This window comes from Marmota monax, unplaced genomic scaffold, assembly GCF_021218885.2.
Source record: "Marmota monax isolate L192 unplaced genomic scaffold, Marmota_monax_Labrador192_F-V1.1 WCK01_AAM20220418_F8-fsc00015, whole genome shotgun sequence".
NCBI lineage: Eukaryota > Metazoa > Chordata > Mammalia > Rodentia > Sciuridae > Marmota > Marmota monax.
In genome coordinates, this window is record NW_026692194.1 from 4,343,538 (window position 1) to 4,358,681 (window position 15,144).

The 15,144-nt window shown below is 38.0% G+C and overlaps 1 protein-coding gene across 6 annotated transcripts in view; it reads right to left on the reverse strand.

The window, feature by feature from the left end:
- Aftph (aftiphilin) overlaps positions 1 to 13,737 on the reverse strand; it is a 63,421-nt gene extending 49,684 nt beyond the window's left edge. For 3 of the 6 annotated variants that reach the window (XR_006846838.2, XM_046422922.2, XM_046422888.2), the window contains exon 1: positions 13,598 to 13,733. The gene's annotated coding sequence lies outside the window, so the exon portion shown is untranslated. Of the gene's footprint in view, positions 1 to 13,597 lie in introns of all 6 variants that reach the window. The other 3 variants (XM_046422904.2, XM_046422898.2, XM_046422912.2) reach the window with 2 other exon arrangements.
- Between the last annotated feature and the right edge of the window lie 1,407 nt (positions 13,738 to 15,144).

Below are 15,144 nucleotides of genomic sequence, written 5' to 3' on the forward strand. Positions count from 1 at the left end.
TAAAAAATCCCTAGAAAATAAGCAACTTACATGCGTACTATAATTTCATAGGCTTGAGTGGGCCTAAAGACAAAACAAATCTGAAGCCCAAGATTGAATGACCAAGACCATAATCTCTAAGGCCAATAAGAGTTTGTTAACGTGGGAAGAGGAATAGATATATGCAACTTAGAAGTTCTTTTTTTAAAATACCTTTATTTTATTTATTTATTTTTATGTGGTGCTGAGGATTGAACCCAGGACCTTGCACATTCAAGATGAGCGCTCTACCGCTGACCCACAACCCTAGACCCAACTTAAAAGTTCTTATAAGTGTCTTGAAGTAAACTGGCTATACAGTCAGAGGAAAGACCACAAGAATAAAGGCTTATAAGAAGGGTGGAGAAGATTTTTGTATGTAGGAAATACATAGGGTATTATTTGCACATTCCTCAAAGAGAATTAGCCCTTGCCCTTTCTACCCTCTTATCCACATACAGTATTATCTACTGTAAAGGTCTTTGGAGTCTCATATGGTGGTGGTGGTATGGCCTCTAAGAGGCCCTCTAAAAATCTCCCAGAATCAAACACAGAGATAAGCTAAAAGCTTACAACCAGTACTGCTTACTCCAAATTTATTTGTATAGGGACTGAGGTGGGACTGGGGAACAAAATTAAGAAGAATGGTGATTAAGAAATGGGAAAAGAAAGACAACTTTATTTGAAGTTATATGACTGACTCTGTTAGTACAAACTATTAGGTAATGGATCACACACACAAACAAATCACTACATTTTTGCCAGAGGATGCCTGAGATTTATAATTAGTCACTTGTTAAATCATCTGAGTAAGTTTAAAAAAGAAAAAGAGGAAGAAGAAAGAGAAAGAAGCTGGGTGTGGTAGCTCACCCCTGTAATACCAGTGACTCAGGAGGCTGAGGCAGGAAGATCCAAAGTTTGAGGCCATCCTGGGAAACTTACTAAAATCCTATCTCAAAAACTATAAAACGGTTGGGGATGTAGCTTGGTGGTAGAGGCCCCTGGGGTTCAACCCCCAGCATCAATGAAAGAAAATCTATATTTTAGAAAAATTAATTAAAATGTCATATAAGCAATAACATTGATTTGTATTACAAATGTTGCAATAGCTCAAATTCTTCAAAATCTTTTCTGTAACATCCTTATGGGAATTTGAAGATAATGTCAAAATGTACTATCAATGAATCTTCCCACCCAGCCCACATTCCTGCTTTGCTTAAGAATCATTAAAACATAACAAAACCACCACATAAGAACCCTCCCTCTGAGCCACATAAAGACAGGGATCTAGTTCACTTTTTAGTTTTTAATATAGATTAAGAAGACCATGATGTCACTGTCACAAAGGTTTTCATGGCTTCTTGACTATTAGCTCTATAGGGGCTAACAAATACACAGAGAGCCCCTGAAAGTAAATGCTCTTAAAGAACTGAGAAAGGTTTTTATTGTTGTTAGTTTTTAGGACTACCATCCTCTTTTCAATACAGGCTGCAAACTTTGAAGCTACTTAATGTAACTTCCACAATTTCAAAGCTGATTTTCTTTTTCTTGGTGGTAATGAGGATTGAACTCAGAGGTACTCTAACAGTTAGTTATATCCCCAGCCTTTTATATCACTTATTTTTAATTTTGAGGCAGGATCTCACTAAGTTGCTTGGGTTGGCCTTGAACTTGCAATATTCTTGCCTCTGCCTCTGGAGTGGCTGGGATTATGGACTGCCACCATGCCCAGCTCATAGCTGAATGTATATTTTTTTAATGTCATAATTAACTTGCCAACGTAAAAGAAAAAGATATCACAGACATCGTCTGTATGTCTGTGTCATCAACAACATAATACATAGTATTATTTAAGGTGTTTGTTAAACAAGTTATCTTTGATGTATTTTCAATCCCCTGCTTATACACAATATCAAGTTATTTACTGAGTGCTTGTTAGGTTCCAATATCATGTGAAAAGCAAATATGAATTATCTAATCTAGTCCTTGTACTCCTCCTCGTCTTTTTTTGGTGTGTGTGTGTGTGTGTGTGCCGAGGATTGAACTCAGGGGTACTCAACCATGGAGCTACATCCTCAGTCCTTTTTATATATTATTTTAGAGACAGGGACTCACTGAGTTTTAGGGCCTTGCTAAATTGCTGAGGCTGGCTTTGAATTCACCATCCTCCTGCCTCATAAAAGTAAAAGCTTAAAGGTAAGTAATCTTTCAAAGGTAGTGTAACTAGTAAGTGGTCTGTTAATCATGAGCTAATCAAATATTTTATAAGTGACTTAAAATACTGCAGAAATGACTAAAAGAAAATATTAAAATTGTAAGAATTGCCCCCAAAATATTTTGGAATTGTTCAGAAAAGGGTTTTTGAAGCTTCCACAGTAATTTGGAAGGAGAAAGAAGATTTTTACAAGATGAAGGAAGTATAATCAACAAAAATGTCAAGAAGCAAGTATCTTGTGTAATGCACATAGTATCAAATATGAGCAAATAATAAAAATAAGCAGGAAAATATCTTTACACCTAAGTTGATCACCCAAAGAAAGCCAGACTGCTTACACTGGGAAACTGTTTTTACCTTCAACCTGTCATATACACTGACCTTATTTGAGAATTTACTAGCTCTTTTCCCTGAAAGCTACTTGAAACTGATTAGGTAAATTGGCTAACTATTGATAAAAGGACACCAAAACTAGCAGCATTGAGAATGTATATGCATCAGCCTTTGCAAAATAATTTTTTCCCTAGTATGCTCTGCTCCAATTGTATAGCAGCAGAATAAATTAACCACTCTAAATTCTCCACACTCATATCCCTGAAACTTTACAATGCAAATAAAATTTAAAATGCAAGAACTACTTAGATTTCAGGCCTCTTCACTAAAATTTTGCTTACATCCACAATCTTGATCAGATAATCCCTGGACCCCCTGCTTTTCTTCTCACTTGCTGCTCAGGGGCTATATGAATTTCTCTATCACCACTGATGCTTTCTTCTCAGCTCATAAATGTTCAAGACTCTTCTATTCTCAAAACAAAAGCCCTCCTTTCTGTGTACTTTCTAGTTCTCACTACAGACCTTCTTAAAAGGGACCTATCTGTTCACTATCTCTACTTCCTAACCTCCCACTCAATCCTCAACATTGCACACTCTGGCTTTCATCCTAGCACTCCACTGAAACTGCTCCCACAAGTTACTTGAGCTCAAAAGACAGTGTTAGTGGGCAGAGGCCTCTGTTGAGTTTCCTCTGCATCCTCAGGGCCTGGCTCACAGCAGGGACTGAATACATTATTATAGTTCTTGCTGGGGCATTAATTCCACTGACTGCTCTTGAATAAGCCCCCACCCTAAATAGATTTCAATAACCCTACCTCTGGTCTTTCAGTGCTCGACCAAAATTAAGTTAGGAAATATATAATTTCCATCAAAAATAAGTAAGTGTGTTCTGAGGGGGAGTGGTGTAAAAAGTGATGTGTGTGAAAGAAAAAAAATGCAATCCTTTGTGCTGCAATACTTTACGTATAAGCTATGAAAAACATTGCTTAAAGGACAAAAATTTGTTAGTGTGTTAACAGACGTGCTAACATGAATATTTGCTTTGGTTTGGGATAATTTCTCTGCATAAGAAGAGGTGTCAGCTAGTGTCACAAGAGTGTGGTCCTACTCTAGAAGTCCAACTGATTTTCCCATGCCTTCTTTTTCTGTCTTCCCAGCAACTTTCCTTAGCACTTCATGAAAAATTTCCCACAGAAGGTTCTGCAGTCAGCTGACATGAATAGCTGACATGCTCTGAACGATATTTCTTGCTGTACAGTTTAAATTAGCATTCTAGATAAGCATGATGAGTTAAACTTCAAGAGCTCAGGATATTCTGAGAAATAAAAATAAACAAACCAACTCCCAAATTCAAATCACAAACCACTTTGTGGACTTTCAAAACTAAAGTCATCAGTCTAGTCTGTAACTAGAAGATGCACACCTTGGCAAGTCCTTGGCAGTACCCTTTATTTGACAGTGCTGCTCTTCATGCAATTATAAGTACCTACCATGAGAGCAACTTTCTCAGAAGCAACTACTAAAAGGTTATAAAACTGCAATCGAATGCAATTACAACTACCTGAGTTAACAGGCAATATCCTAGATACTATGACTCACAAACAAGGCCTTAAAATATGACCTAGGGAACAGCAGATTTATGTTACAAATTAAGTTTTTGCCAGATACTGTTAATTTTACTTTAATTTGTTCTCCGACCACCCATAAATTAAGAAAAAAAGGTGACCTAGAGGCATATGAAGAGACAGAAGGAAACCAGAAAACAAACCATGCTTAAATAGAATCTTACATGATCCACAAAACAAACAAACAAACCCCATAACAACATTCTTGAAGGGGATTATCATAAAACAAAACTTTGCCAAAACAATGCTCATGACTGTCTGTAGATAATGTCATGAGTGGGTCAACCTGTACTGACAACCACATGAAAACTATAGAAGGAATTGAACCCAGGGCACTTAAAACCACAGAGCCACATCCCCAGCTCTTTTCATTTTTTATTTTGAGAAAGGGTCTCACTCAGTTGCTTAGGGCATCACTTAGTTTCTGAGGCTGGCCTCGAACTTGCAATCTCTTGCCTCAGCTTCCTGAGTTGCTGGGATTATATGCATGGTTGAACTTTTAATGGTGTCTTTTGCTTGGCTTAAAGTTTTACTTTTTCTTGAAAGGTAATTAAAAGGAAAAAATAGATAACATTCATTATTTGCAACATACCAAATACCTTTGATTAGAAATAATTTTAGAATTCAATTGTCATAGAAAGCATTATTTTTCACACATTATCCTCTTTGTGATACACAGGAGAAACACATCTTCCATTATGATCTAATGTACATTAAAAAAAAAAAAAAAGTTTCACCAAACAGTATTCACTGTTATTTTTAGTTCTATTTCATTTTTTCTTCAAAACTGATCATGATCCCCCTAAATTGATATTATAAACCAGAAATAGTTCTTAGTCCAAAGTTTATAAGTAATCTCTTTCCTTCTGATCCAAGTATTCCAAATCTAATTATTGCTACTATTTCGTCTAGCACACAAATAGAGGAGAATATGGCTTCGTGTGTCTCTCTCTCTCTCTCTCTTGGTGGTACTGGGGTTTCTTTTTAAAACAAAGAAGTCCTCCTTCCTCTGGTACTTAACAAGAAAAAAAATGCATTCTTAAATTACACTACTTTAATGAACAAACCAATCTGATGAAATTTAAGTGCTCTTTTTCTCTTTGCGTAAAAGTAGTAATTCACTATTTCTTTTCCTTCAAATTCATACTACCCTCAATCTAGAAGCAAGATGCTTAAAGGATGGAGCTTTTTAAAAAACACGTCACACAAAATATGAACATTTTGGCAAATTCTAATGATTTCGTTGTTTAGGTCTGCTAATATTAAAAAAAATTTTTTGTGTGCCATATCTACAATGTAAAAGATGCTACTGGTGGGAGTATATATTGGTTTATACATCCTACAGCAATTTAGTAATACATCAACATTTTTAATGTGCATTCTTAAACTAAGCAATTTCATCTGCAATGATGTGTCTCATTCATAAAAGTTGTGCAAAGATATTTCATGCAAGTATGAAAAACACATTTATTTTAGTGTGGTTTAATTTTTTTTAAAAAGCATCTAAAACAATGTATCAATAAGTGAGTAAAAAAAGGTACAGCAATTAAAAAAAAGATAAAACTATTCTACTAATGGGAAAAAATCTTAAAAAGTACTTTTAAGAGAAAGCACCTTTTTGAAAGACATTTCTCTTTTGATTTTCCTACTATTTAATCCTTTCTTGTACATGGATCTATTTCTTCTGTTCACCCTATAACTATTAAATATGCTGGAGGCCTTATCCTGGCAAAATTCTTATCCTAGCAAAATCTTCTATACTCTTTGTTTTTGTATGTTCATAATACCCACACCTCTATCTGACAGCTACCTGACCTCCAGATCCGCCTACCCAAATGTCTTTTTAAAAAATATTTACCTGGATGTCCTAGGGATATCTTATAGTCTCCATTTGCAAACTAAAATCAACTTCTACTCAAAAAAACAAAAACAAAAATAAAAAACAACCAAAAACCATTTATTAGGCCTTCAAAACCCAGGAATAAAGTTTTCTGTAAAGTCTGAGAAGTGAGATCACTTATAATGAAGCAACAGGGTCAATGAGACTGAATAATCTGTTCTTATACAGTGGGGCTCTAATACTAAAACCAGTGTTCTTTTCATTATGTTATTAGGTTGCCTGACTTAACTAATCCTTCTTTTATTATATTAAATGAGTCACGTTTGTTTCCATGTTTTTCTCCCGTCTTAGGCTACTAAATAATGGTTCCCAACCTTAGCTTGCTTGCTTTTTTTTTTTTTTTTTTTAATTAGAATGGATGAACTGTAACATCTGAATTTTTACAAAATTTCAAATGTGGTACCAATGGTTAGCCACAGTTGAGTGTCACTGTAGTAAGTTCTAAGGGATGATAAAAATATTTCTCAAACTGAAATGCTGAAATCATTGTGCTGTACACATTTATGTGAGAATATCATTAAGAAATTTAACGTTATCAAGATTTCAAAACTAAGGAGTTCCCAATATTAAATTTTCAATATTTTTCTTAAAAATGAAACTTAGAAAATTTATTTACAGGATTAAATTTAATTATTGTAACAATCCTTGAAATACAATATTTCAGACATCCATAGTTTGGGGGCATTTCATTTCAGAAATGTTTAATTACTACTTCTACTAACCATGCTTATGACATAATATATTCCTTTTTGAAGCTTCACTTCTAATTATGAATATAATTTAAATGCATAGGATTCTTAGAAAAATAAAACCACATTTAAAAAATTAATATTTCCTCTGCGAATGAACCTTAAGATATGAATACATGAACTGTAGCAACAACAAATACTTTTCTCCGTTTCCAGAAACCAAACTCATTGGTAATCTGATTGAAATCTGAGCTTTTTATTTCCATGTAACTTGCACTGTGCTTCAAGTAAACTTCTGAAACCTAATAAGAGACAGCTATCATCTGCTGTTCCATTATGATATGGGAAAATGAACCTGAATATGGAAAAAAGTACAAGGAATGGTGACTTAACTAGAAGTAAAAAGTAATAAATATTCAAATAATCATTAAAGAGTTGAGTATGATACTTGAAAAACTTGGTAATATATTTTTTCCAAGGAACAAAGATACTATTAAAAATAGTAAAAAGTATGTTGGGCACTGTGGCACATGCCTGTAATCCTGGCTACTTGGGAAACTGAGGCAGAAGAATAGCAGGTTTGAGGCCAGCCCAGGCAACTTAGCAAGATCCTGTCTCAAAATTTAAAAAAATAAACACATTAACAGGCTGGGGTGTAGCTCAGTGGTAGAACATCCCTGGGTTCAATCTCCAGAACCACAAAATAAATAAAGTCATTAATAAAATAAAAAAGTAAAATAAAAAGTTATGAGTTAAATTATCTCTTAAGTTCATTAGTAAAATCTGTTAGCAATACAGGGTCTTCATATTTATTGCTAAGTTTCTTATTAAGTATTTCATCTTTTTATCTGCTGATACAAATGGGAGCCTGCACTTTCATCATAACTAACAAATACTGTTTACATAAATGAAAGATCTTGGAAGTTATATAGTATACTATCACATCATAAGCAAAGTGGAATAAAGTAACCTTTTCCTTTCCAATTCTCATGTCTCTGCTTTTCCTTACTAATTGTGTTGGCGATACTAATACCAGGTTTCATATTAATAGTAATGAGAGACATCTACTGTTCTGTCTTTGTGAAGATACTGACTTCTGGGTTGATGTAAATTTTGTTCTATTTGAGAATTATCCTGTAATTCTCATTTAAGTTGCTTTGTTAGAAAAAAATCAGGTACTAAGAAAAAAATTAGACTTGGTTTTTAAAATGCCTTTTCAGTATTTATGGAGATAATTACATAATTTTTCCTTAGGTCTATTAATGTAGCAAAAACACCAGTACCTATTTGTAACTGCCCTCAGCCTGTTAGTTATGAAGCCCAGCTAATTTTCTGCTGCAAGAAAAAGGTAAATGTTTCCAAATTATCAAATAAGCATTATATAAGATTACTTGATTATACAAATCAAGTAGCATGTTAGTTAACTTACTTAATCTTACTCCTTACTTTCACTTTCATACAAATAGTCTTCAAAATAAACTTAAAATTCTCATTAGTATTAAACACACTCAAATTAGTAGTACAGTCTGCTCTTCATATCCATAATTTCCACATCTATAAATTCAAACTGCAGATTGAAAATACTTGGTAATAAAATGTGTCTGTACTGAACATGTACAGACTTTTCTTGTTATTATTTCCTAAACAATATAGTATATCAATTATTTGAATAGCATTTATACTTTGATACGTATTACAAGTAATCTAGGGATGATTCAGAACATTTGGGAGGAGTGCGTAATCTATACACAAATACTACACCATTTTATATGAGGGACGTTGAGTATCCATAGATTTTCATATGGGTGTGTACCCTGGAATTAATTCTCCATGGATACTGAAGGACAAGTATATAAATTTTTCTAGGTTTCATCTAGTCTATCTTCTTACACAACATACCCCCAAAACTTCAAACAATTTCATCTACCTAAAGTTTATAATTACTACCAGACTTTATCTCTACAGTCTAGCCAAGCTATTGGCTACTAGACTTCCCTCCACTTGAATTCCTCAAAGACCTCAAACTGAATTTAATAAGAACAAAGCTCAGGAGTCTGAGGATGTAGCTCTGTGATAGACAACCATACAAGAGACCCTGGCTGTGCAAACCACCCCCCCCACCCCCCCAAAAAAAAGAGCAAAAGAAACAGAGCTCAAACTCTCCTTCCTTATTATATCTTTGGCCTCTTCCAGGATCCTCTGACTCAATACCCCCCATCCCACCATCACCCAGTTACCAAGCCAGAAATTTAAAGGGGAATTTACCTCATAAATTCCCCAATTCTGGAATATTTGTAGCTCTTTTCAGCTAAGTGGCTGAGACTGGCCTTGAACTTGCAACCTCCGTCAGCCTCCCACTTTGCTGGGATTACAGACCTGCACCACCATGCCCGGCTAAAAGTCAAATCTTGTCTTGTCAATTCTGCTTCTGATAAAGATTTTTAATTTCTCTTTCTTCTTTTTTTTTTTTTTTGGCAGTACTGAGGACTGAATCCAGTTTTGCTCTATCACTGAGTTATACCCTTTTTATCCTTTAGTTTGAGACAGGGTCTTGCTAAGTTGCCCAGACTAGCCTCAAACTTGTGATCTTGTTGCCTCAGCCTCCCAAACTGCTGGAATTATAAACATGCACTGCTGCACCCAGCTTGTTCTATCACTTCTTTATCATCTTTACTACTATTACCTTGATTCAAGTCCCTATAATCCTAAAGCTCTACCACTGTAACCAACTCCTAATTGATCTTTCTGCCTCTCTTTTTGTATTTCTATGATTTATTTTCAATATAGCTGTCAGAGATATTCTTTTATTGGGGGGGGGGGGGCTCTAGGCATGGAATCCGGGGCCTCATCTATACTAGCTAGACACATACTCTCCCACTGAGCTACACTTCTAGCCCCAGCAGATCCTTTTAAAGCATGATTTATCTCATGTCTTTACTCAAAAATCCTGCAATAACTTCCCATCTCACATAGTAAAAAGACAAAGTCACTAAAATTTCTAAACAGAGTCTCCCACACTGAGCCCCCACTCTTCTTGGCTCTATTCTAGCCACACTGGACTTTCCTGTCACAGGTCTTTGAATATTCTAGGTATACATCTGCCTCTACCACTCTTCCCCTTATTCTCTTCACTTCCTTCAGGTCTTAAGCCCTCTCTAATACTACTCTATATAAAAAAGCAAACCATAACAATCCTCACCTAATCCCCCTCAATTAACTCTTTTTCTACATGATATTTAACATTACCTGCCATCTTATTGCTCTTATATTTGTCCCAAACACAAATATGCATGTATGAGTGTGCACTTGCACGTGCACACAAAGAAAATGAAACTTTAAGAGGTCAGATTTTTATTCTTTTTTTTTTTTTCATTTCAGTATCCCTAGCACCTAGAACAGGGCCTGACATATAACATGTGCTCAATAAATATCTGTTGTAGGAACGAAGGGAAGAAAATATAATGGTGTTAGCAGATACTTAGTTGAAATGTTTTATGGCTTACTTTAAGTATTTACATAAATAAACTTTCAGTATTATAAATCTGATTTACTATGTAATAGTCCTCTGGGAATTATTCACTAATATAGTACTGTAAATTAAGCTTTGAGCATGTGAACAACCTTAATTTATTAGCAATTTATTTCTGAAAGCCCTTCTTTTAATTTAGTTATTTGGAATAGGAGTGACAAGGATAGGATGGAGTCTTAAATTTGCTTTCTTCATCTTTTCTTCTGCACCAATAAGCAATGAATGATTCCCCATCTCCAGTTTTCCTCCCCACTGAATAGTTCCTGAACTTTTCTATTTCCCAGGGAAGAGGTCTAATTCATATACCTAGGAGCCCCCACCCTAGGGTAAGGCCAGAAATAGAACTTGGAGTGTGATACAAGGCTGTTAGAATTGGCAGCACTTAGAGGAAAGCCCCGGCAAGTGAAGTCAATGCTGAGGAATCCAGAAAAGCTAACAATTCTTAATTCAAATGTTTGTTAAGTTAGAAATAACACCAACTCCCTCCCTATTCCCTTTCTAAAATATACAATGCTGACAGACTGCTATTTTATGTTTTAATTACAAAGGATTTCAAGCATATAGTGAAACTCAGGGAGAAAACAAATGATCAAGTACCCACCAAGCAGCTGTGTTAAATCTTAATCTCTTACCAAATCTGCTTCAGATTGAAGATAGTAAAGATACGTTTGAAAATTCCTGAACCCCTCCGAGACCTTTTAACCCTCTCCAGTTCTCCAAAAGTAACTTTTATCATGACAAAGTTTATCATTTCCATGAGATTTTAGACTTTTGTTACATACTCCTCAATTTACAGTAAATATATGGTTCATATCCTGGTCCTGTGTCACTTACCAATCGTTTGTCATTAGGCAAGTTCCTTACTATCTCTATGTCTTCGAGTCTTCTCTGAAAAATGGGGATAGCATTATCTACTACCTTATATAATTGTTGTGAGGATTAAACAAATTAATCCTCACAAGTATTTTTTAAAGTATCTTGCTGGGCTGGGGGTATAGCATAGTGGCTAAGCACTTGCCATCGTGCTCTGGGTTCACACCCCTGGACTATGAAGAAAAACAATTACAAAAAAAGAAGGAAAGAAAGAAAAGTACCTTGCTCATAGGAAGCAGTGTACATCAGTGTTAGTAATTATCACACAAAGCTGCAGAAGAATCTGTCATTGTGTGTAACTATACACACAAACATATACTGCTTGAGGACAGACTAACTACCAAATGACATACATAAAACCCATACTGTCAGATAGTTTCAAAAGTAGATTAAAACCAAAAGTACTAAGTTCATTCTGGAAAGGTTCACTAGCCTACATAAGGAGGAATTGAAAGTGCTAAGAAAAAAGAGCAAAATAACTTTAAAAAATTATAAATGGTAGACAACATTAAATCAGAATATAAATATTTGATCTGAATTCATAATGATTTAAAAATATCTAAATAGCCTCTTTTTATGAGATTTGGGTAGAGGGTTGGGAAAGAAGGGGCAACTCCTCAACAAGATGCTATTCAAAGAATTTTTTTTGCCTGCTGAGTTAAAAAAAAAAAATCTACACGAAGTAAAACATTATCTGGCACTCAAATTTCACTGCTCTTCTCATATAGCTCTTTACTAACTGTAAGCAAAACTAATTTAAATTTAAAATGATGTTTTATAATAGGATTGACCTAGATAACATGATTTTTCATAATGACAATTAGATTCTACAAAATTTATTAATGCAATTATGGACACATTATCTTTGTTTTGACAAGGAATTATTTTTAGTATAGTCTCTAAGTCAAAAGATCAGAATACATCACAACTCAAGTGCCCTATATATTATCTGACTTCCAATGAATTTCTTTCAAGAGCTTTTTGATGACTTAAAAATACATCTGTGCTTTGTAGACCAACTGACACACCTAATTTGATACATACACAGAGGAACAACTAGAGCTAATGAGCATCTAGTAGATGCCATTTGCTGGGCTAGAAGTTTTTATTCACGATCCATCTTTTAATTCATGTGAAATATCTCTATGGACAAAATTTAGAAGGCTACTAAACAAATGTACTTCTTCAAAGTGCTAAAAATGACTACTACAAAAACCAACACTTAATCTCGAGCCACATTAAAAGGAGGTAAACTATGCTAATGACACCAACAGAACAAAACTGAAACATTTGTTTCCCCTATAGTTCAGCATATATTTCTAATTCCAAGAGGTTAAACTGAAAGTAACAAATGTAACGTCAAGGAAAAACTCTACCCCACCCCTCCCAACAAAATCCCTCTGAGGGAATTTGTGCGGAAGAGAAGATTTATGCCTTAGAAAAAGTTTATAAGTACAGTTATACTTTACTTCTCCTCAAGTGAGAACTTTGAAACGGAACAACTGCTTCTGTTTCACGCTCTCCCTACCCCCAACTCCAGTAAAAATTTTTACATGTATGAGTCAGTTCTTCCCTCAGCCCCAGTAAAAAACTCAGTGGGAAATCAAGCTATATAACTTGAATAAACCACCCCCACCATCATCACCCACAACAACAACAACAAACTATTCTCACTACTTTCCTAATGGAAGAACCACCCCACCGCTGCTCACCCTCTGTCCCCCGCCCCAAGCAAGACGCAACGCCTGCAAAGCCGGGCGCTTGAAGAATAATGGTCCAACTTTTCGAACGCAATCTGGATAGAAGACGCAGATTACTTCTCGAGTAGTGCAAGAAGAAAGCAGAAAAGGTCCTCTCTGAAAAGAAGGCTTAAGCTTTAGGGCTCTCTCTCTGCCTGCTGGAGGATTCGAAATCGGCGTGTTTTAGAGACTCTCGGAAGCAGCACACTTCGGTCGCGGCCGGCCACAGGCCTCCGCGAAGCCGGCGTGTTTACACCTGTCACGAGGGAGGGGGAGGGAGAAGGAGGAAGCCCGAGCGAAGCCCCAAACTTCTCAAACAGCTCTCGGGAGGGAGCGGCCGGCGCGGAGCTGCAGGCAGGTGGAAACCAAGGGGCAGGGCGAGACAGCGGCGGCCAGGGAGGGAACGGCTCACACACCCCCGGCTCGTGCCCGGGGTGGCAAGGAGGGTGCGGTGCGCTTCGGGCGCCGCCAGCGGCGTCCCCGCACCAGCCGCGGAAGGGAGCAGAGCCGGAGCCCGAAACCCGCAGGCCCTCAGAGCCGGCTCCGTCCCCACAGCCCCGGCTCCGCGGCGAGCAGGTGCTTCGGTCCAGGGCGAGGGGCCGGCCGCTGGGCCGGGCCGGGCCCCCTCATCCTATCCCTCGGTGCGGCCGGGGAATCCTCGCGGCAGCGCTTACCTGGCTCGTCCGGGGCGGCCGCGATGGGCATGGCTCAGGGGCCCGGGGAGGAACTGGCTCCCCGGGGAAGGACTGGCTATTCGGAGCTGGTGAGAGCGGAAGGCAGGCTGCTCCCAGCCCTGTCAGTGCAGCAGCGCCATGGACGCCCACCCGGAGTTTCAGCGCTGCCGCGGGACCCCCATCCCACTACCCTCCGCCCTCTTCCGCCGCCGCCGCCGCCGCCGCCTCCACCTCCTCCTCCGCGGAGACCCCCCGCCCACTCCACACACTCTCCCATCATGCAGCGGGGGAACCGCTGCCGCTGACACGTCACTTCCGGGCGCAGGTGGCTAGGTCGGGGCCAGGCGCTAGTGGGTGCTGGGGGTGGGGGAAGATACTCTGGGGGAATTAGTGTCACAGAAAGCTTACCCTTGCGCAGGCGCCGATGCGCTGACCGCCGGCCGCCATTTTGGGTGCGGGCAAATTGCCCTTTCCTTTACTTCCTTTGCGAGTCGTCCAAGTGTGGGGGATAGACATCCTCCGCCCTCCGCCGCCCGCTGGGGCGGCGCTGCAGGCGAGGGACCGGCGTTCCTCTCAGCCGGTTAACGTCAATGTTCAGCTCACGAGAGTTAAGTCTCTCGCTCTCCAAATAAAATTGCAAAGGTTTGGAAATACAGAACCAGATCTTCTCCACCAGAAACCTTCTAGACAGCATTTATCCGCTTGCCCCTTTCGCTTCCGAAAGCGACTTTTTTGTTCAGTCTAAATTATTTCCTCTTTTTTATGTTAGACAACAGAAGAGGAAGCTGTTATTTAATAAATAATAAAGAAGTGATTGTTATAAATCAAGTTTAAGATGAGAAACCAGCCGCCGAACTAACAGATCGTCTTCGACAAAATAATAATAATCCGGAATTTTGCTAACAGGTATAGATGATGGTCGTTTTTCATAGATCCTTCAAATCAATTTATGCATTTAAACGCATTTCTGTAGCAGAGGTCAAAACCGATTCCTGAGCAGTTGATCCTTTGCGTTATTGTAACCTTTCCCCCTCCGTTAGCATGATATCTCTTCGAACACCTGCCACTGTAAAAATCAGACTATAGGGCTCTCGGATTATTATTGTACAGGGTTCTACCCCACAAATTACAAGCCCTGTCGGGTCCTCGTTCTGCCCACATTTGCAAAACCTCTGCATCAGTAATTTGAATAATTTAAAATAGTTCCCAAACAGCAAAGCTCACAGCTACGCAGAGAAACAAGGATGGGAAACACCCTTCAGTCACAGAGAAGTGTCCACCCCTTTGAGTAGAGGAATTATACAAATCAGGGGAAAGATAAGGACAATAGCAGTTCATCAAGGTTTATCCCGCCTCTGCAATGTTATAGACAAATTAACTTGGCGCGCTGAAACAGACCCACATTTGTCTCTTTACAACTCCATTGCTCTAAGATATACAGAGACTGCATCACTTTAAATTGGAGTACCAATTGCTTTGTGGTTACGCTGGATTTTTTGTTATTGCTCAGTCACCAAAGTGAGAAAAATCTATATGGCTTGTCAAAT